Raw genomic sequence first — 22,222 nt, 5'->3', positions numbered from 1 at the left:
GTGACCACAAATAATGCCAATCACAACTGGAAAAGCAAATGCTTTGTACGACTCACCCTCTTCCTGTCCCAAAACTCTCACTAAATTACAGTGGGACACCTACCCCCCCCCCCCCCCCCCCCCCCCCAAACAACTCCTACCCACCCACATAGAAAACTCCCTCCCTTTTAAGATGCCACCTCCAATGATAAAAGACCCGTCCCTTATACGACCTTGTTTTATGTGATTGTTTCAGGTCCCAAATGGAGGGTTCCAGTGTATATAAATAAAACATATGTGACCCTCCACCACAGAATGAGTCGCATGTCACCATTGCATGATTATATATTTTTCCATTTTCTTACAGAGTTTGTTATGCTCTATCCAGTGGTAACAATCGTTTTAGAAAAGAGCGAAAACTGTTTGAGTTATAAACCTGTGACTAAGGTGACCCTCACACTGTTTCCAGACACTCCCCGGAATTATATTAGGCCTAGCGCAGAATCGCGCAAGGCGACATGCGACTCATTTCGTGGTGGAGGGTCATATTTGATGTTCTACCCTCATACAATTATATCCCTAATAACGTTTATTTCCTACTAACTGTCCCAAACTTGATCCTTATGCGACCTGACATATCAATTTATCCAAGTAATACATCCTAATAATATCCCAAAGGCAAACTTGCCTCCCCCCGACCCCCCTTTGCACCGACTGCACTAACCTCATACTCAACACCCTCTAAATTTTGAGGGGAAAATAAGCAACAATAATAACAACACAAATGATCGATGATGGGGATGAGGATGAAGATGATGATGATGATGATGATGATGATGATGATGATGATGATGATGATGATGATGATGATGGACAAAGCAGGCATTGCAATTTCTTCAGCACAGTTAAATATCGAGATGAGCAAGGCTGGGACTGTGCGACATGAAACCTCGTTGTATGTGTTGAATATTTCCAGAGCCTGTAACGTTCTCCTAAAGCTCCTCGTCTTCACTCACAGTTTGCTCTGAAGGGATATATCCTATAACATTCTCCTAAAGCTCCTCGTCTCCACTCACAGTTTGCTCTGAAGGGATATATCCTGTAACATTCGCCTTTACTTCTTCTGTTTCGATAAAGATAATTTGTTTATTGATCTCCCGTTTGATACTTTGCCTTCTTTTTGTGGAAACCACTACTGAAGAATCCACTCAGTTTTTTAGCTCTTGATGAGTGACTCTTCTTTTTTGCTTGTGCGCGATCTTTGTAAGGATTCTCCAGCCAACTCTTTACGACAAAATATTTGTCAGTGAATTTCGCTATGTCTTTCTTTGCCGCGTGATTCGTGTCAACTTCTGGCGGATCTAAACTTTCGTCTGGACTGTCTAGACTATCGTGAGATGTTTCGTGAAGTGTTGTAATGAAGACACCCCGGCTAATTGGTTCTCTATCCGCGGAGGAATCAGGAGGATATATAACGACATCAATAGAGTCTTTGTTTTTCTCTACCGGCTGGTCTGTAATAACATTGTCTGGTAGAGACGACTGTTGTTGCTTTGATTCAGCGTCATTTTGAATGGAATCCTTTCGCCAACTAAATTTGTTAGACAGCAGCTTCCCACACGAGATACAGAACATAATGCTGAGTAGACACATGCCAGCACCCCCGCAGAAAATGAAATTGAGGAATCGGGAACATGTTGAAGGCGGTCCTTCTTCTTCTGAAGACTCGTCTGCGCCCTTGCCTTCTTCCTCTTTCTTGTCCTCTTTGCCTCCTAGGCTCAAAAAGGGCATCCACCCCGCGTTGCCAAGGATCTGACACACCTGGACAAGGGTAGCGAGGAAGCCCCAGGAGAGAGGGGCACCCGCAAAAATACCCACCACTATCTGCTGGGTTGGGGTCAGCAGTGGCTTCTCGGGTACCGCTAGAAGGACAGATACAGTAAGCTGAAATACACGTACAAAGCCGAGCGGTCTTAGCTTCACATTAACTGTAACTGTCTGTGTCTTTGTCTTGGATTTCATTTGTGTCTGAAAAGCATTTGTCAGGATGGCAATCACACACAAGACAAACAGACAAACATAATATGAACTCAACAAGATTCAGGTGAAGTTCCAAATTGAATTGAATCGAATAAAACAATCATGAAAACAAATCAATACAATGCATGGGTTCTTTGCAGAAAATATATATGTACATTGGTTCACTATCAGTCTTTCTGATACCATTTTGTAATTCCGAGAGTGTGACGAGAATCCTACTTCTGTGATCAGCTTTTCTTTTTCCCAGTAAAAATACTTAGTCATAATTCACTGAACATGTGGGCATGACCCGTAAGTACCCTTTAGCAAAATACGCTACTGAAAAAGAAAATCTAAGTCCTAAAATGACTGAACATTTGGGCAGGGGTTCGGGGAAATAAAGAACAAGTCGCGTGAGGCGAAATTACTACATTTAATCAAGCTGTGGAACTCACAGAATGAAACTGAACGCAATGCATTTTTTTCACAATGACCGTAGTCCGCCGCTAGTGCAAAAGGCAGTGAAAGTGACGAGCCTGTTTAACGCTGTAGCTGTTGCGCTGGGCTGCATAGCACGTTTTACTGTACTTCTCTTCGTTTTAACTTTCTGAGCGTGTTTTTAATCCAAACATATCATATCTATATGTTTTTGGAATCAAGAACCGACAAGGAATAAGACGAAAGTGTTTTTAAAACGATTTCGGAAATTTGATTTTAATCATAATTTTTATATTTTTGATTTTCAGAGCTTGTTTTTAATCCGAATATAACATATTTATATGTTTTTTGGAATCAGAAGATGATAAAGAATAAAATACAAGTAGTTTTGGATCGTTTAATAAAAAAAAATGTAATTACAATTTTCGGATGTTTAATGACCAAAGTCAATAATTAGTTGTTAAGCCTCCATGCTGAAATGCAATACCGAAGTCCGGCCTTCGTCGAAGATTGCTTGGCCAAAATTTCAATCAATTTGATTGAAAAATGAGGGTGTGACAGTGCCGCCTCAACTTTTACAAAAAGCCGAATATGACGTCATAAAAGACATTTATCGAAAAAATGAAAAAAACATCTGGGGATATCATACCCAGGAACTCTCATGTAAAATTTCATAAAGATCGGTCCAGTAGTTTACTCTGAATCGCTCAACACACACACACGCACAGACAGACACACACGCACAGACAGACACACACACGCACAGACAGACACACACGCACAGACAGACACACACACGCACCTATATGTGTGGATGGTTACCTAAGAGGCGGCACTGGGTGCAGTGCCTTTCTAGTGCACTTGCACTACAACAGCACTGGGTGCAGTACTCGCTCCGGCATCGAAGAATTTTGCACTAAAAAATGCACAAAATTTGACCTATTTCGTCGCCTATAGAGGACGGAAAGAATGTCATTTTGAACATTGTTATGACATTCTTTCCGTCAAAAAAGTCAATTTAACGGTGTTAAATGAAGCGACCATCCACACAATTAGGTTGCCATCCAGAGTTTAAATTGCCATCCACGTGTGGATGGTTGCCTTATGGTGATTTAGGCAACCAAACCTGTGGAAACATGGGTCACACACACACCTATATGTGTGGATGGTTACCTAAGAGGCGGCACTGGGTGCAGTGCCTTTCTAGTGCACTTGCACTACAACAGCACTGGGTGCAGTACTCGCTCCGGCATCGAAGAATTTTGCACTAAAAAATGCACAAAATTTGACCTATTTCGTCGCCTATAGAGGACGGAAAGAATGTCATTTTGAACATTGTTATGACATTCTTTCCGTCAAAAAAGTCAATTTAACGGTGTTAAATGAAGCGACCATCCACACAATTAGGTTGCCATCCAGAGTTTAAATTGCCATCCACGTGTGGATGGTTGCCTTATGGTGATTTAGGCAACCAAACCTGTGGAAACATGGGTACACACACACACACAAACATACACCACAACCCTCGTCTCGATTCCCCCTCCATGTTAAAACATTTAGTCAAAACTTGACTAAATGTAAAAAGAGCAAAGCGACGCCACTTCACTCGCCGTGTGGTAACTGACTTATATAGCTTACAACTGCATACCTGAATACAAAGCTGGGACCCGCCCACAGCCCATCGCAACACAAGTATCGCTTCGGCATAAGTGAAAATCAAAACTCTTGAGGACAATTTAGAGCTTACAACTGCATACTTGAACACGAAGCTTGGACCCATCCCAAGACAAGTATCGCTTCGGCCTAAATTAGAGTTGAGACTCTCTGGGACTGCGGAACGTTTTTTGTTATCCCTGTTAGTTCAGTCCACATGGCGAGTCGGTTAGTTTGCCAAGACACCGGAGGACGGTTTAGAGTCTGGTATAACACTTTGACCCGTAAGTCGGTTAGTTTGCCAAGACTCTGTCAAAATTAGTGTTTTGTCGACCCTGAATCCGAAACAGGGAGACGTGGGTGTGGGGTATTGTCAGTACCTTACTTTCTCACACGCCTGGCGAGAAGCATAAACCACGATATTGTATAGCTAACACGGCTAATTCCTACATCACAGCGAAAGAACCAATGAAAACGCCGCTCTGGCAGCACAGACAAAAGGGAGATGGAGGGCTCCGAGGCTGCTATCAGCCTCCTTACCGAATTTAAGCTGCAGTCAAACTCCCTCCAAAATTCACAAAGACTCGTCCACAAAGAAAACTACATAAAAAATGCTGCAAATAATTACTTCACTAAACTGCACATTCTACAACGCATCATTTGATAGCAAAACACTCCTGGGTAATCAAAAACTGCAAACAAAGTGCAAAACCTCTGACTACTACCTCGCGGAGTATATATGTCATGTCACACGAACAACCGTATGTATAGGTACAAGTTAACCACAATCAAACACATTGCACATTCAACAGGCTTCTCGTATGTGGATGATAAACATACAATCTACATTCCACTAAATAAATGAACACATAATACATTTTTATATCGAATATAATTATGGATACAAGAAAGATCGATAGAAAAGCTAAAAATAAAAAAAAGAGAGAGAGAGACAGAGAGAGAGAGTGTGTGTGTGTGTGTGTGTGTGTGTGTGTGTGTGTGTGTGTGTGTGTGTGTGTGTGTGTGTGTGTGTGTGTGTGTGTGTGTGTGTGTAACAAGTATTATTAACAAAAGCACAGCAACTTCGAAGTAAAGAAACAGAAACAAAGGAATAGGGGGTGGGGAGGAGAGCGGGAGGAGGGAGGCGAGAGATGGATGTAGAAAAGACAATGGCTGTCCTTACTGACCTTGCTGACCTCAGTGCCATGGCAGACAAAACGAGGGGGGAGGTGGGGGGGTTGGTGACACGATATGTCAGGAGCGGACGAGGGGGGTGCACAGGGTGCAGGTGCACCCCCCTCCAGCAAACAGTTTTTTTTTTAAATTGGAAAGCTGATTCTATGACCATTTCTAAGTTTAAATGGCACCAGATGGCACCATTTTGCTTCTTTGGGCCAACTTTTTTTTCCGGGGGAGCATGCCCCAGGACCCCCCTAGCAAATTCGGGCGCTTCGCGCCCATCACATTCACTTTCGATTCAAAGTGCACCCCCCCTTACAAAGCAACTGATCCGCCCCTGTAATGTGACCGAGGGGTTAAATAAACAATACTCTGTCCGCTTTTTGAGAGTTAGCAGCGCGGCAGGGAAAGGTTACTAGGGGGAAGGGGGTTCTCAGACTGTCCCCCCGTCCTTCATAAGGGATCTAGTCAGTTCGGCACCATCGTTGACGAGGGCAATTAAATCCTACAGCGGTAGCACAAAGGGCACTTTACCCCCGATGCAATGAAAAAGACTGCACTCTACATGTTTCCAACCCCTTTACAAAGATAAAGAACAATTCCGATTGTAAAGTGTGCATCTAAACTCAACACAGTTTCGATACTAACTTAGATAATATGTGACCATCCACCACGAAATGAGTCGCATGTCACCTCGTGCGGTTCTGCGCTAGGCTCAATATAAGTCCGGGGAGTGTCTGGTAACAGTGTGAGGGTCACCTTAGTCACAGGCTTATAACTCAAACAGTTTTTGCTCTTTTTTTTAAAACGGTTCTCACCACTGGATAGAGCATAAAACACTCTTTAGGAAAATGTAAATATATGAAAACCATGCAAAGGTGACATGCGACTCATTCCGTGGTGGAGGGTCACATATATTCTGCCCCCATCGTCTCTCTTCTTTCTTACTCTATAAACTGCATATGGAGAAAAAGACAAGTCATTCATGTAGTCGCTTTTCTCCACATTTATAAGAACAGCAAGAACAGCAAACCTTACTCGACTGAACAATAGTGTATCAAAACAGACCATAGACTGCTCTAACTAAACAGACCATAGACTGCTCTAACTAAACAGACCATAGACTGCTCTAACTAAACAGACCATAGACTGCTCTAACTAAACAGACCATAGACTGCTCTAACTAAACAGACCATAGACTGCTCTAACTAAACAGACCATAGACTGCTCTAACTAAACAGACCATAGACTGCTCTAACTAAACAGACCATAGACTGCTCTAACTAAACAGACATGGAAGACAGAGGCAATGTTATTCTCTATGACCTGAACTCGAGCTGATGGGGTCTATGTCGACCAAAAGAGTGGGATTCCCTGTAGGTCGAGCGCCTGTAGGTGGATTCCCTGTATACCTAAGACTTTAACATTGGCAATCCAGTATACAGGGAATCCCACAGGGTGCAGTTTTCCAATGAAACGTGCAAACCATACTCGAATTTCTAAGAAATATCAAAAAAAGATCGAAAAACATCAAATTCTAACAATGTCGCTAAAGCATCACGTGACTTTCATTGATATCAGCGAAACGCTACAGGAACTACACCCTGTGGTATTCCCTGTATACAAGACTGCCAATTTTAAAGTCCTAGGTATACAGGGAATCCACCCACAGGAACTCCACCCACAGTGAATCCCACTCTTTTGGTCGACATAGACCCCAACAGCTGAACTTGACCGTACTGCATAAGGTATCTATCAACAAATGTCGTAAAGAAGAAACACATGCATATGATTAAGTTCGTACGTAAGTGAGTAAACAATTAAATAAGTAGGTCAGTCAGGGCCTCCGTGAGTTAATAGATGACTAAGTAAGTGAACAATTCCGTCAGTATCTTCTTCTTCTTCTTCGTTCGTGGGCTGAAACTCCCACGTACACTCGTGGTTTTTTGCACGAGTGGAATTGTACGTGGATGACCGTTGTTTACCCCGCCATTTAGGCAGCCATACGCCGTTTTCGGAGGAAGCATGCTGGGTATTTTTGTGTTTCTATAACCCACCGAACTCTGACATGGATTACAGGATCTTTTTCGTGCGCACTTGGTCTTGTGCTTGCGTGTACACACGGGGGTGTTTGGACACCGAGGAGAGTCTGCACACAAAGTTGACTCTGAGAAATAAATCTCTCGCCGAACGTGGGGACGAACTCACGCTGACAGCGGCCAACCCGTCAGTATAATTACTACGTGTGTATGTATATATTGGTAAACAATGCTTTGACTCCGCAGTGGGCATGATTAGTGTCTACGGAAATGCAGTCAAATTGTTTTGGTTTTTTTTAAGTTAATTTGAAATAGTTCAGTTATAAGGGGAATGCACGCATGAAAAACAACCTAAAGCTGGAGAAGTTCAGCCCGCTTTGGAAAACAAATACACCATAAGCGGTGTAACTGAAGATCTACTATATACATAGGTTAAACACCACAAAGTCCTGGATACTTAATGGCATATTTTCCCGCTGGTCGATTTTCAGGTATTCCCGAGCCTCTGGCGACCTAAACATCTACCAGAAGGAAAATATGCCAGTTTAATTTACAGGTCGAGGTGTGTAACATGTGTATCCCTTGACCACGACGTTTTGATTAAAACACTTACTTTTTCAACACAAACCTGCTGGTGTCTGTTTTTCTCTCACCGAGACCTTCCACAAAACCTTCCACGTAACAATATTCTGCACGAAGCTAGTTTTCTTCCGTGGGATTAAGTACTGGATTTGAGCAAAAACAAATGAACAAAACACAAAGCTTACTTTTTTTTTCTCTCATCCAAGAGCTGCTGAAATTAATTATTTTGTTCGAGAGCTACTCGCTGAGAGCACTACACGGTGACCATTGACCCGATGCTACGTCTGAATTTCGCTTTCAGATTAAAATATTAACAGCCCTGCAGGCCTGCAGGTGAGTAAAACATGTCAAATTAGACAACTGCACTGTGTAAGACCACCCCCACCCCCACATACACACACACACACACAGACACACACACACACACACACACACACACACACACACACACACACACACACACATATACACACACACACGGTCTACCTGTTGTGCAGAGTGGAGGTGTCCATCCAGCCAGACAAGTCAGACAGTAGCCAGTGGAGCTGTTACACGTCTGGTTACCACCACAGCGACCACATGTGTCCAAGCACTCCGGGCCGTACGTGTTATGCTCACAGGCTGAGCAAAATGAAATTAGGAACACTCAGATGGAATATGTGTACATAGCTAAAGCTGCCATTAAGGTAACAAGAAAAGAGAATGCTCTCCCACATCATAAATCAACATAAATCAGACTCAAAACGTCTGGTGCTCTGGTCCCACACCTGTTGAATTAATCCCAACCTAATTTGGGTTAAATTTTGACCCAAACCCAACCCCTCTGACTTTGGAAGGCAATGACAGCAAAAGGGAGGGATATATATATAAACGAATGCAAAAGTCTTGTTTTCTTAATGAAAAGATCAAAAGAAGTCCCACATACATTGTAGTTAAAAGGGAGGTTGACTTAGATTGGGGAACAGAGTCATTTTGACGATTCTGACGTCACATCGGTACCAGACATTGTCAAATCCGTATAGACACGCCAAATATAGTCATGTTGTATGTCATTCTGTAGGTTTTGTTGATATATTTCATTTGGTTTCAATATTTGCAATGAGAGATATGTTTTCATTATCTTCTAACGCAAGTCCTGAATTCGATCAAATGATCATAAAATTAAGTTGCCATTAAAAGTATCAGGCAAGTCTTTACCAGCTACTGCTGCCTGGTTTGATGGTGGGCTGTCAACGGTGTATCATACAGTATCAGTCTCGAAGACATGAGCTACTTCATCAAGTTTCAACACAAACCTGCTGGTGTCTGTTTTTCTCTCACCGAGACCTTCCACAAATCCTTCCACGTAACAATATTCTGCACGAAGCCAGTTTTCTTCCGTGGGATTAAGTACTGGATTTGAGCAAAAACAAATGAACAAAACACAAAGCTTACTTTTTTTTCTCATCTAAGAGCTGCTGAAATTAATTATTTTGTTCGAGAGCTACTCGCTGACAGCACTACACGGTGACCATTGACCCAATGCTACGTCTGAATTTCGCTTTCAGATTGAAATATTAACCGCCCTGCAGGCCTGCAGGTAAGTAAAACATGTCAAATTAGACAACTGCACTGTGTAAGACCACCCCCACCCCCCCACCCCCACCCCCACATTCATACACACACACACACACACACACACACACACACATACACACACACACGGTCTACCTGTTTTGCAGAGTGGAAGTGTCCATCCAACCAGACAAGTCAGACAGTAGCCAGTGGAGCTGTTACACGTCTGGTTACCAGCACAGCGACCACATGTGTCCAAGCACTCCGGGCCGTACATGTTATGCTCACAGTCTGAGAAAAATGAAATTAGGAACACTCAGATGGAATATGTGTACATAGCTAAAGCTGCCATTAAGATAACAAGAAAAGAGAATGCTCCCCCACATCATAAATCAACATAAATCAGACTCAAAACGTCTGGTGCTCTGGTCCCACACCTGTTGAATAAATCAAATGACAGTTCCCTACTTTTTGACCCAAACCCAACCCCTCTGACTTTGGAAGGCAATGACAGCAAAAGGGAGGGATATAAACACATGCAAAAGTCTTGTTTTCTTAATGAAAAGATCAAAAGAAGTCCCAAAGACATTGTAGTTAAAAGGGAGGTTGACTTAGATTGGGGAACAGAGTCATTTTGACGATTCTGACGTCACATCGGTACCAGACATTGTCAAATCCGTATAGACACGCCAAATATAGTCATGTTGTATGTCATTCTGTAGGTTTTGTTGATATATTTCATTTGGTTTCAATATTTGCAATGAGAGATATGTTTTCATTATCTTCTAACGCAAGTCCTGAATTCGATTAATGTGACAAACGGATTTGCACATAATTTTATATTGGAGTTATGTGACGCAAGTGTACAACATTTCATGGGCCACGAACTTTGAGTAGGCACCGCACGGTGAAATATTGTCCGTGCAGTGCAGTGCTGTCACGTGTGAGATGTGACCAATCAGAGAAGAGTATTAACTGAGGTCACGTTTGTAGAGACGATAGACAGCAGAGCTTTCCAGACCGTTGAAAAGACAAGACGGGTCTCCTGTTGGGTAAAGTTTCTCACCGGGCGCTAGAGGTCGTTGGACTCGTGCCGCGGTATTGAATCGTTGGATTCAACTGCTGTGTTTACAGGTATTTATTGAATTGATATTTTGCTCGGAGATATTATTTTGCTCGGAAATATTGACTTGAGAAATGACCGGGAGAGTCATGTGTGAATTGGCTGAAAAGCGTGCGCTGTTGTCAGCCATTGTTGAAAATGGAATGTTTACATGTTTTTTTCGGAAATGAAGTCGCTTATGAGTAAGCGGGTGTATATACTGTAACCGCATAAGTTAGTTGACGGTAGTGATAAAGAATGTCAGAAAAGTTTATTCAAGTATGGAGACTTATGGTAGTTTAAACTTGTGTATTTTAGCATCCCGGGCCGAGTGGGTCGCGGAAGTGGGGAGACGAGACGGGAGGTTCCGCCCTTACGTCCCGAGCCGTGAGCTGTGGGAGCGCAGGAGGGAGTCAGCGTGAAGCGCTGTAGAACGGGGACCCCGTCCCATTCCACCACGCGAAGACAGTTTGCGTGGGTGGGGTGGATCAGTACGTGCCACTGAATGTGTGAGTACGACTGGGAAGAAGTAACCAGCGAGATAGCTGTGCGGAGATACGTTCCCCAAGTAAACAAACACGAGACGTAGAGCGTTCGTGGTTTTTGTGATCTGTGTGTAACAGAAATGAATATTGACAGAAGTATTGCCTGAGACAATGACTTCGTGTGTAGTGAGACAGACAGGCTCTCACGGAACAAAGCTTGAAGTGTTCTACGTGTGTGCACGTGAATTATAGACTGCATGAGAAAGTAACATGTGTGTATTTCTGTATGTATGTATATTTACTCCTATCAGAAATGTCCAAATATAGTCATGTTGTATGTCATTCTGTAGGTTTTGTTGATATATTTCATTTGGTTTCAATATTTGCAATGAGAGATATGTTTTCATTATCTTCTAACGCAAGTCCTGAATTCGATTAATGTGACAAACGGATTTGCACATAATTTTATATTGGAGTTATGTGACGCAAGTGTACAACATTTTATGGGCCACGAACTTTGAGTAGGCACCGCACGGTGAAATATTGTCCGTGCAGTGCAGTGCTATACCCAACAGGAGACCCGTCTTGTCTTTTCAACGGTCTGGAAAGCTCTGCTGTCTATCGTCTCTACAAACGTGACCTCAGTTAATACTCTTCTCTGATTGGTCACATCTCACACGTGACAGCACTGCACTGCACGGACAATATTTCACCGTGCGGTGCCTACTCAAAGTTCGTGGCCCATGAAATGTTGTACACTTGCGTCACATAACTCCAATATAAAATGATGTGCAAATCCGTTTGTCACATTACCCCCTCCTCCCGGAAAAAAAAATGACCGACCGAGGTTATTTTTTCTTTAGGATAACAGGTAAAAGAGGGCAACTACTTCACTGCGATACAATTTCAATATCGCATTCCACTACGGATCAAAACTGTCGTAGCTGACATAAGAAACAAACTTTCTGATCCACTGATCCCATATGTGTAACAATACTACTTTGTCTGATAAAGTACTTCTTCCTTCTCTAGGAAGATTCCACTGAGTTTTCATTTAACTCACAATTTCCAGTCATGTTGCTTTCTAGCCCAAACATGAAAAGTCTTTCTTTAACAGCATCAGTATTCTTATCCTGAGTCCACGACTCTTCCAACATAGTACGATTACTCATGTTCCTGATGCAAAACCGACAAGTAGTCAAACCATTTCCTTGACCTCTTTCTGCGAGTGCCACCAAAGCCTACAGCAGCAGTCGTCTCTCTTGACTTCTGCCTGTAACTGACTGAGTTGTTTTGCCAAGTTCTCAACCTTCTGAGAACACGCAACCTTCTGATCTGGAGTCAGAACCAAAGGTCTATCAGGAGGGTTTCTTCTCTTTGCCTGCGCACGATTAGCCATAGCCGTAACCCCCTCAACATCAGGAAAACAGTCTGCACTCCCTGAAATCCCCGGAATGTTGCCTACGATCAAATCAGCCACAGGATCATTCAGGACGCAACAAACCATTTCTCCCGACACATAAGGTGTCTCAACTTTAACTTTCGCCTGAGGATAAGTAATGACCTCCCCACCAAATGTCTTACAAGTGACGTTACCACTGACAAACTGGTCTTTTGACACCAATCCTCTACGCACTCCAGACATCGTTGAACCCGTGTCTCGAAGGACTGTACATTCACTCTCGTTGACACTACCATGTTCCAACTTCAAACTTTGCACAACTTTCTTAACTGGAGAAACGATCTCCGGAACAACTGCATTCTTCTTCTCTTCATCTTCAGCTAGTTTTCTGTATGTTAACAGAAATAGAACTTTCATGTTGAGTGAGAGTGATTTGTAGAATGAATGGGAAATAATATGTTTATGTTGTGTTGATTATTTCAATAGAGGTACATGGGCAAAGGGCTGTAACCGTGTTCTTGTCTTTGTGCCTGGTTGGAGTGTTGTGTGTGTGTGTGAAGGCTAGATAGTAAACAGAGAGAAGCACGCACAATTTCTGATAGGAGTAAATATACATACATACAGACATACACACGTAAATTCCAGCCGTAACAATCAAATGATCATAAAATTAAGTTGCCATTAAAAGTATCAGGCAAGTCTTTACCAGCTACTGCTGCCTGGTTTGATGGAGGGTTGTCAACGGTGTATCATACATTATCCGTCTCGAAGACATGAGCTACTTCATCAAGTTCAAACCTCGTCACGAATTGTTCTCAGCTCCCAAATCAAATGCAAGAAGAGAAGTAAACACGAGTCAAAGGGTGTTACGGAGTCAAAAGAACACATTAAGCAGGTAACTTACCTTTAACAGACACTGTGACTGACGCAACATCGTATTTGCTGGCATTCACAGAGGAGAACGCGTAGCAAAAGTACGTCCCACCGTCACATTCACGAACTGGATGACAAAGAAACGGAACACATGATTGTGCCATTATACATTCTCTTAGTGTGTCGTTGTATAACTCTGTCTTTGTCTGTGTTCCTCTCCGAATGTGTGTCACTTTCGGGATCTTAGGTGTTTGCTTTCTATTTGTTCGATTTGGTTTGGTTTGCTGTGGCTTGTTTTGCTGTGGCTTGGTTTGCTGTGGCTTGTTTTGCTGTGGCTTGTTTTGCTGTGGCTTGGTTTGATGTGGCTTGTTTTGCTGTGGCTTGGTTTGCTGTGGCTTGTTTTGCTGTGGCTTGTTTTGCTGTGGCTTGGTTTGCTGTGGCTTGTTTTGCTGTGGCTTGGTTTGCTGTGGCTTGTTTTGCTGTGGCTTGTTTTGCTGTGGCTTGTTTTGCTGTGGCTTGTTTTGCTGTGGCTTGTTTTGCTGTGGCTTATTTTGCTGTGGCTTGTTTTGCTGTGGCTTGTTTTGCTGTGGTTTGTTTTGCTGTGGCTTGGTTTGCTGTGGCTTGTCTTGCTGCACATGGCTTGTTTTGCTGTGGCTTGTTTTGCTGTGGCTTGTTTTGCTGTGGCTTGTTTTGTTGTGGCTTGTTTTGCTGTTGCTTGTTTTGCTGTGGCTCGGTTTGCTGTGGCTTGTTTTGCTGTGGCTTATTTTGCTGTGGCTTGTTTTGCTGTGGCTTGTTTTGCTGTGGTTTGTTTTGCTGTGGCTTGGTTTGCTGTGGCTTGTCTTGCTGCACATGGCTTGTTTTGCTGTGGCTTGTTTTGCTGTGGCTTGTTTTGCTGTTGCTTGTTTTGCTGTGGCTTGGTTTGCTGTGGCTTGTTTTGCTGCACATGGCTTATTTTGCTGTGGCTTGGTTTGCTGTGGCTTGTTTTGCTGTGGCTTGGTTCGCTGTGGCTTGTTTTGCTGTGGCTTGTTTTGCTGCACATGGCTTATTTTGCTGTGGCTTGGTTTGCTGTGGCTTGTTTTGCTGTGGCTTGGTTTGCTGTGGCTTGTTTTGCTGTGGCTTGGTTCGCTGTGGTTTGTTTTGCTGTGGCTTGGTTTGCTGTGGCTTGTTTTGCTGTGGCTTGTTTTGCTGTGGCTTGGTTTGCTGTGGCTTGTTTTGCTGTGGCTTGGTTCGCTGTGGCTTGTTTTGCTGTGGCTTGTTTTGCTGCACATGGCTTATTTTGCTGTGGCTTGGTTTGCTGTGGCTTGTTTTGCTGTGGCTTGGTTTGCTGTGGCTTGTTTTGCTGTGGCTTGTTTTGCTGTGGCTTGGTTCGCTGTGGTTTGTTTTGCTGTGGCTTGGTTTGCTGTGGCTTGTTTTGCTGTGGCTTGTTTTGCTGTGGCTTGGTTTGCTGTGGCTTGTTTTGCTGTGGCTTGGTTCGCTGTGGTTTGTTTTGCTGTGGTTTGGTTTGATGTGGCTTGTTTTGCTGTGACTTGTTTTGCTGTGGGTTGTTTTGCTGTGGCTTGGTTTGATGTGGCTTGTTTTGCTGTGGTTTGTTTTGCTGTTGCTTGTTTTGCTGTGGCTTGTTTTGCTGTGGCTTGTTTTGCTGTGGGTTGTTTTGCTGTGGCTTGTTTTGCTGTGGGTTGTTTTGCTGTGGTTTGGTTTGATGTGGCTTGTTTTGCTGTGGGTTGTTTTGCTGTGGCTTGGTTTGCTGTGGCTTGTTTTGCCTTAGTTTTGCTAGTTTTGGTTTGCTGTGGCTTGTTGGCTCACGTAAGTGTAGCCTATGCGATGCTAACTTTTGTCTGTCTGTGCGTGCGTGCGTGTGTGTGTGTGTGATAGAAACTTTAGCATTTCCGAGTCTATGGATAAAGCTCGCATAAGTAGATTACGTCTCGGTCAAAAGTGTCTGACGTGTGTGATAGAAACTTTAACATTTGAAGACGTCACATTATGACGTAAGAGGGTTAGACGTCACGCGAAGGAATTACTGAAAGTCTCGGTCATTGTTATTGTGAGCGGGCCGAGACTAGTTGGCAGATCTAGTGTCTCGCTTTCTTGCACAGTTTCACCTATGCTTACTGTGTGTGTGTGTGTGTGTGTGTGTGTGTGTGTGTGTGTGTGTGTGTGTGTGTGTGTGTGTGTGTGTGTGTGTGTGTGTGTGTGTGTATGTGTGACGGAGTGATTGAGTTTGTGTTACTGTTTGTCGATTTCTTACGTGAGCCTTGAAGGCTTCGCCTCGTGTTTTGACTTAGTTTTGCTTGTATTGGTTCGCTGTGGCTTGTATTGCCTTGGTTTTGCTTGTATTGGTTTGCTGTGGCTTGTTGGCTCACGAAGTGTAGCCTATGCGTTCGTAACTTTGTCTGTCTTTGCGTGCGTGCGTGTGTGTGTGTGTGTGTGTGTGGTAGAAACTTTAACATTTCGTCATTTGAAGACGTCACATTATGGCGTAAGAGGGTTAGACGTCACGCGAAGGAATTACTGAAAGTCTCGGTCATTGTTATCTTGATTTTGAGCGGGCCGAGACTAGTTGGCAGTCGTGTCGTAGGTATTGTTGACACTCTCTCTCTCTCTCTCTCTCTCTCTCTCTCTCTCTCTCTCTCTCTCTCTCTCTCTCTCTCTCTCTCTCTCTCTCTCTCTCTCTCTCTCTTTCAACTTCAGGCCCTTCAAGCGTTATTATTCTGATTTGTTTCGTTTTGGTTTCATTTTTCATTGCTCATTTTTCTTTTTGATTTATCTCCCTTTCCCCCGTCTTTTGCTTGTTTGTTTGTTTTTTTGTTTGCTTAACGCCCAGCCGACCACGAAGGGCCATATCAGGGCGGTGCTGCTTTGACATTTAACGTGCGCCACACACAAGACAGAAGTCGCAGCACAGGCTTCGTGTCTCACACAGTCACATTATTCTGACACCGGACCAACCAGTCCTAGCACTAACCCCATAATGCCAGACGCCAGGCGGAGCAGCCACTAGATTGCCCATTTTAAAGTCTTAGGTATGACCCGGCCGGGGTTCGAACCCACGACCTCCCGATCACGGGGCGGACGCCTTACCCCTAGGCCACCGTGCCGGTTTCCTTTGCGCTTGGAGGACATCATCTTCTCTGATAAGTCGTTTTGATATTTGTATTGTTGTTTTCATTTTTTTTAACCTGTTGAAGACCATTAGGTCGAAACGTTGTTCATTGTCATTTGTTTGTATATTTCGTTGCGAGTCCAGAATATTAGGTATTACTCTTAGTCGTGTCCCTGTAAGTTGACTACATGCAGACAGACAGATCTAGATCTATTGTCTCGCTTTCTTGCACAGTGTCACCTATGGCTATGCTTACTGTGTGTTTGTACTGTGTGTGTGTATGTGTGACGGAGTGATTGAGTTTGTGTTACTGTTTGTCTATTTCTTACGTGAGCCTTGAAGGCTTCGCCTCTTGTTTTGACTTAGTTTTGCTTGTATTGGTTTGCTGTGGCTTGTATTGCCTTGGTTTTGCTTGTAGTGGTTTGCTGTGGCTTGTTTTGCCTTAGTTTTGCTTGTAGTGGTTTGCCTTAATTTGCTTGTTTATCGTTGCCTTGGTTTGTTGTTTGTTGTTGCCTTGGTTTGCCTGTTTGGTGTTGGCTTGATTTGCTTGTGTGGTGTTGTTGCCGCTGCTGTTGTTTGTCAGCGTCAATCTCACATCTCCACAACAGGTCAGCACAATTTAAGAAAGACGATAACAATAAATATAGATAACCATTTAACATGTCAACCACACATTGATATGCTAACACTGTAACATTAGTCCATATCACATTCGTTTACCTTTCTTAATGGTCAGCGTCACTCCACATGGCTCGGACCCTTCACACGATTGTGTAACGACTTCTTGACCAATGTTTTCAGCGCATGTTTCATTCCTAATTGTGCTACAAATGCTGCTGCCTTCTGGACATTCACTGTAGAAGTAATTCGAAAAAAGAAACACGTGGCGGTTAAGATGTTTTAAAAAACATGTTGTCAATCTCTCGGCATTTAAAGGTTGAAAGTAAACACATCGAATATGTCTTTATTTATATGTCTGGATTACACCTGAACTTTTAATGTTAATAGACCAACGTGATCAGATTCATTTGAAAGCCAAAACAAGTAAACAGCCGGAAGATTGGTTGGGTTATCGCCAGGCACGTAACCTTGTTACAGCAAAGAAAAGAGAACGAATATTATTCTGAATTAGACGCAAACGTTTCCGATTCAACGCAGTTTGGTACAAAAGATTGGTGGAAGTTAGTGAAATCATTCATGAAGAAGAAAGGATTATATGGTGACGAAATTCCGCCTATCTGTGACAATGGCGAAGTTTATGAACTAAGCCAAGACAAAGCAAACGCCTTTAATAACTGTTTTATTAAAAATTCCAATGTTCAAGACCCAGATGATGATGTTCCTCAAGTGCCGTTCCTTGATTGCGAATTATGTGATATTGTTTTGTCAGTTAACGAGGTAAAATATGTAATTAAAAATCTTGATAAAAGAAAAGCCATTGGTCCCGATTTGATCCACAACAGACTTCTCATCGCAGCTATAGATGTTATTTCGGAGCCACTCACCCACATGTTTAACAGAAGTTTGAGGGAAGGAGTATATCCTAATATTTGGAAAACTGCAAATGTTACGCCTATTTATAAGTCAGGTTCAGCGGACACTTGTAATAATTATCGTCCGATTTCCTTGTTGAGTTGCGTTGGCAAAGTTTTGGAACGATGTAATCATAGCCACCTATATCTCTTTTTACAATCCAACAACATACTCACACCTACACAGTCAGGTTTCATACCCGGCGACTCGACGATTTGTCAACTTGTCTCTATATATAATGATGTATGTTTAAATTACGACAGCGGTTTAACAACACAGGCGGTATTTTTTGATGTGTCGAATGCTTTTGACAAAGTCTGGCACACAGGATTATTAGTAAAATTGGAATCGATTGGTGTTCGAGGTCGACTTTTGTCATGGTTTTGTAGTTACTTAGCAAACCGTGTTCAATTAGTTGTCGTTAAAGGAGCTAAGTCAGAGCTGAAAGGTATACAAACAGGCGTTCCTCAAGGTTCTGTGTTAGGCCCTTTGTTGTTTTTGATTTATATAAATGATATTGTAAATGATATTGAGTCTGTTATTAAATTGTTTGCTGATGATACTAGCATGTCACTTCAATGAACGATCCGGTAAGACGTGCCGAGATTTTAAATACAGACCTCGATAAAAATCAGTTGTTGGGCAGCACGTTGGAAAGTCACATTTAATGAAACAAAAACCAAATTGCTGAATATAAAACGTGACTTAAGCCAAATTGACCCGTTATTTTTCAACCAGAAGACACAAATGAACACAAGCACTTCGGTATTATTTTGCAAAATGACTGTAAATGGGACGCTCAAGTCAGAAATATTGTGAAAAAGACCACTTTGTTGATTAATTGTTTAAGGCATTCACTGGGCGAAAAGTCACGTTTTGGCACTATAACGTGGCATATAACATGAAACATGAAGTTAATCAACTGAATTTTGTGGCATTATACCTGTGCGATTAACATCAAGTTAGAACAAGAAGGGCAAAGCCCATACGACTCACATGCTTGACCTTGACCTTCAGGGTCAAGGTCAAATAACTAAACCTAGCAATGACATCATACACTAAGAACTGCTTTACACATTTTTCCTACCAAAATGCATGTGACCTTGACCCAAGGTCATCCAAGGTCATGCAACACAAAGCTGTTAATTCAAGACATAGGAAGTACAATGGTGCTTATTGGCTCTTTCTACCATGAGATATGGTCACTTTTAGAGGTTCACTACCTTATTTTGGTCACATTTCATAAGGGTCAAAGTGACCTTGACCTTGATCATATGTGACCAAATGTGTCTCATGATGAAAGCACAATATGTGCCCCACATAATTTTTAAGTTTGAAACAGTTATCTTCCATAGTTCAGGGTCAAGGTCACTTCAAAATATGTATACAATCCAACTTTAAAGGACCCTTGCGACCTTGACCTTGAAGCAAGGTCAACCAAACTGGTGTCCAAAGATAGGGCTTACATTGCCCTGTATAGCATACATAGCTAAGGTTGCCATTCTTGATTACTTCAGAAAGAAATGCGAAAAATGGTCGTTTTTAAGACAACAATTACGGCCCCTGTGACCTTGAACTTGAAGTGAGGTCAAGTAGCCGCACATGTTTTTTGAGATCTTGTAACCATACACCATCAGGCCACATCAGGTGTTGATAGACTTAATAGTGTCCAAGAAATATCCAACGTTAAAGTTTTCCGGACGGACGGACGGACGGACGCCGGGACGGACGGACGGACGGACGGACGGACGGACGACTCGGGTGAGTACACAGACTCACTTTTGCTTCGCATGTGAGTCAAAAACTGCCGTAACGCAATAAAATCCCTGGGATTTTAGCGGGGTGCAAAACACAGTAAAACATCGAGTTTTGGTGTCTGCGTTATGGACGTTTTCGCTACGTTAACGCACGGCGATTCACGTCGTGTTAAACGCGTTTCAGCAGTGCGCAAAACACCACAAAACCTATGGAGTTACGGTAAGTTTTTCTGGTTTCTAAAACTTGATGTTAGAGTGTTGTTTTGATGGATTATTCTGCGTTTTCATCAGCCTGGTGCCGAACCTGCAGAATAAAGACGATTATCGGCTCCCTCTCTCTCTCTCTAGTTTCTCTCAGCACGGTCACACACAAACACACACACACACACACACACACACACACACACACACACTGCACATACATCATACACACACACCGTCACACACATTCACAGTGTCACTGCACACGGCACACATACATGCACACACACACACACACACACACACACACACACACTGTGACTGACACTGACTGACCGTCACACACACACACACACGGCCACACAGTGACACACACACACACACCCCTTGAACTGACACACACACACGCACACACAACTGAACACACACATACACACACTGATCATCAGTTTATAAATGTGAAAAAAGTGCAGTGCACAAAATTGTTTGGGGGTATCTCTTATTTTCTCTATAATTATGAGCCTTGTCACAGTACAGTGTACACGAGAGACTGCATTGCCCGTGCGTTGAGCAGAGAAAGTAGGTCATTCTAAGCTGACTATTTAGCGCGGTCAGATTTTAGTTTTCTTCTATATTCCTTTGCACTTTTGCTGGGGTACTGGCCGAGTTAATCGTTTTCCCATGTGTGTGGGACCTGTAAGGAAGCAGCGACTGACCACAGATAGGCCTTTGTTCTACTCCCCCACCCCCCCCCCCCTCCCCGAAACATCCGTCCGAGATGGTGGCTACTGACTGGACTTGCAACTTTCTCAACTTGTATAGTACATGAGTACGAACTGAAGTGACTCGAATTTGTGTTTTGGGATTTCTCTTGCTCTACCTTTTCTGATAATGTTTTACTCACCTCGTGTTTAGATGCAATACATGTCTCTTTACATTTAGTCAAGTTTTGACTAAATGTTTTAACATAGAGGGGGAATCGAGACGAGTGTCGTGGTGTGTGTTTGTGTATGTGTGTGTGTGTGTGTGTGTGTGTGTGTGTGTGTGTGTGTGTGTGTGTGTGTGTGTGTGCGCGTGTGCATGTGTGTGTGTAGAGCGATTCAGACAAATTAACTACTGAACCGATCTTTATGAAATTTTACATGAGAGTTCCTGGGAATGATATCCCCGGACATTTTTTTTTTCGATAAATACCTTTGATGACGTCATATCCGGCTTTTTGTAAAAGTTGAGGCGGCACTGTCACACCCTCATTTTTCAATCAAATTAATTGAAATTTTAGTCAAGCAATCTTCGACAAAGGCCGGACTTCGGTATTGCCTTTCAGCTTGGTGGCTTGAAAATTAATTAATGACTTTGGTCATTAAAAATCTGAAAATTGTAAAAAAAATAATTGTTTTATAAAACGATCCAAATTTACGTTCATCTTATTCTTCATCATTGTCTGATTCCAAAAACATATATAAATATGTTATGTCTCGACATGTATTTCTCTCTCTCTCGACTGTACACAGAGATAAGAACAGCCTCGCTTTCACCTAGATCCTGCCTAAAAACAATGTTCAGACCTCATGTTCAGACTCGGCGTAATGATTCCGAAAGGACTACTTTTTAGCGGTCAAGTTCAGTCGTCCGCATACTCGAAAGTGAAAAAAAGATGAATCGTTTTGCTATTATCGGAGGATGAACTGTCGAAGAAGAAAAATAATCTCGTGCCAACCACTACGCAGAAGACCATCCGAGTTGTCCAGAAGAAGTTCTGAAACAGGTCAGGTTCCAAATCAAAAGACGACATTCTATTCTCTTACGTCACTATTCTTGGTTTACGGTACCATTCGGCGGCTTTGCTACGAGTATGCCATAATTATTCCCCCCTCTGCTTCTTTACCTCTGTAAACTTGTAGAGCTAGTTATTTTTCGATAATGACCCAGCAACCAAACAAATAACGAGCCAGCAACAGCCTGAATCCTCGATAGTGCAATGGGTTGAGAAGCTGTTCTGTTTTGGTACTACTTTTGCGACTGAAAAGTTCCGAACGCTCTATACGTACGAAATATACATCTCTGGAGCAAACAATACAAACATACCGCATTTAAATTAACAACTGCAGGCCTGAACACATGAATCTCCATATAAAATCCATGTGTTAGGTTGTTTTCTGAATCTAGATCTGCCGTGCACACACCGTTCATCACAAGCAAATTCCCAAGGCAAGTAACTCATACTCTTGCCGACAAGAGTAGTTCCCCTTCTTTTAACGCAGTTTCTTCGACAACACTGACTGCAATCCGACGGTCAGTTTTCAACAATATTTCATTTTAT

General features: G+C 42.7%; 1 protein-coding gene and 1 long non-coding RNA gene across 2 annotated transcripts in view; one reads left to right on the top strand and one right to left on the bottom strand.

Moving 5' to 3' along the window:
* LOC138973590 (uncharacterized) overlaps positions 1–22,222 on the top strand; it is a 171,523-nt gene that overhangs the window by 20,433 nt on the left and 128,868 nt on the right. The gene's annotated exons all lie outside the window — the stretch shown is intronic.
* On the bottom strand, positions 9,606–17,257 carry LOC138972325 (uncharacterized). The gene is made up of 3 exons (XR_011457558.1): positions 17,129–17,257; positions 13,337–13,432; positions 9,606–9,734 (listed from the first exon to the last, which is right to left on the bottom strand). It is a non-coding gene; the product is annotated as an uncharacterized lncRNA (long non-coding RNA).

This window comes from Littorina saxatilis, linkage group LG8 (genome assembly GCF_037325665.1).
Source record: "Littorina saxatilis isolate snail1 linkage group LG8, US_GU_Lsax_2.0, whole genome shotgun sequence".
NCBI classification, from domain to species: domain Eukaryota; kingdom Metazoa; phylum Mollusca; class Gastropoda; order Littorinimorpha; family Littorinidae; genus Littorina; species Littorina saxatilis.
The sequence above is the reverse complement of the archived record's forward strand: the minus strand, read 5'-3'. Positions and strand labels throughout refer to the sequence as shown.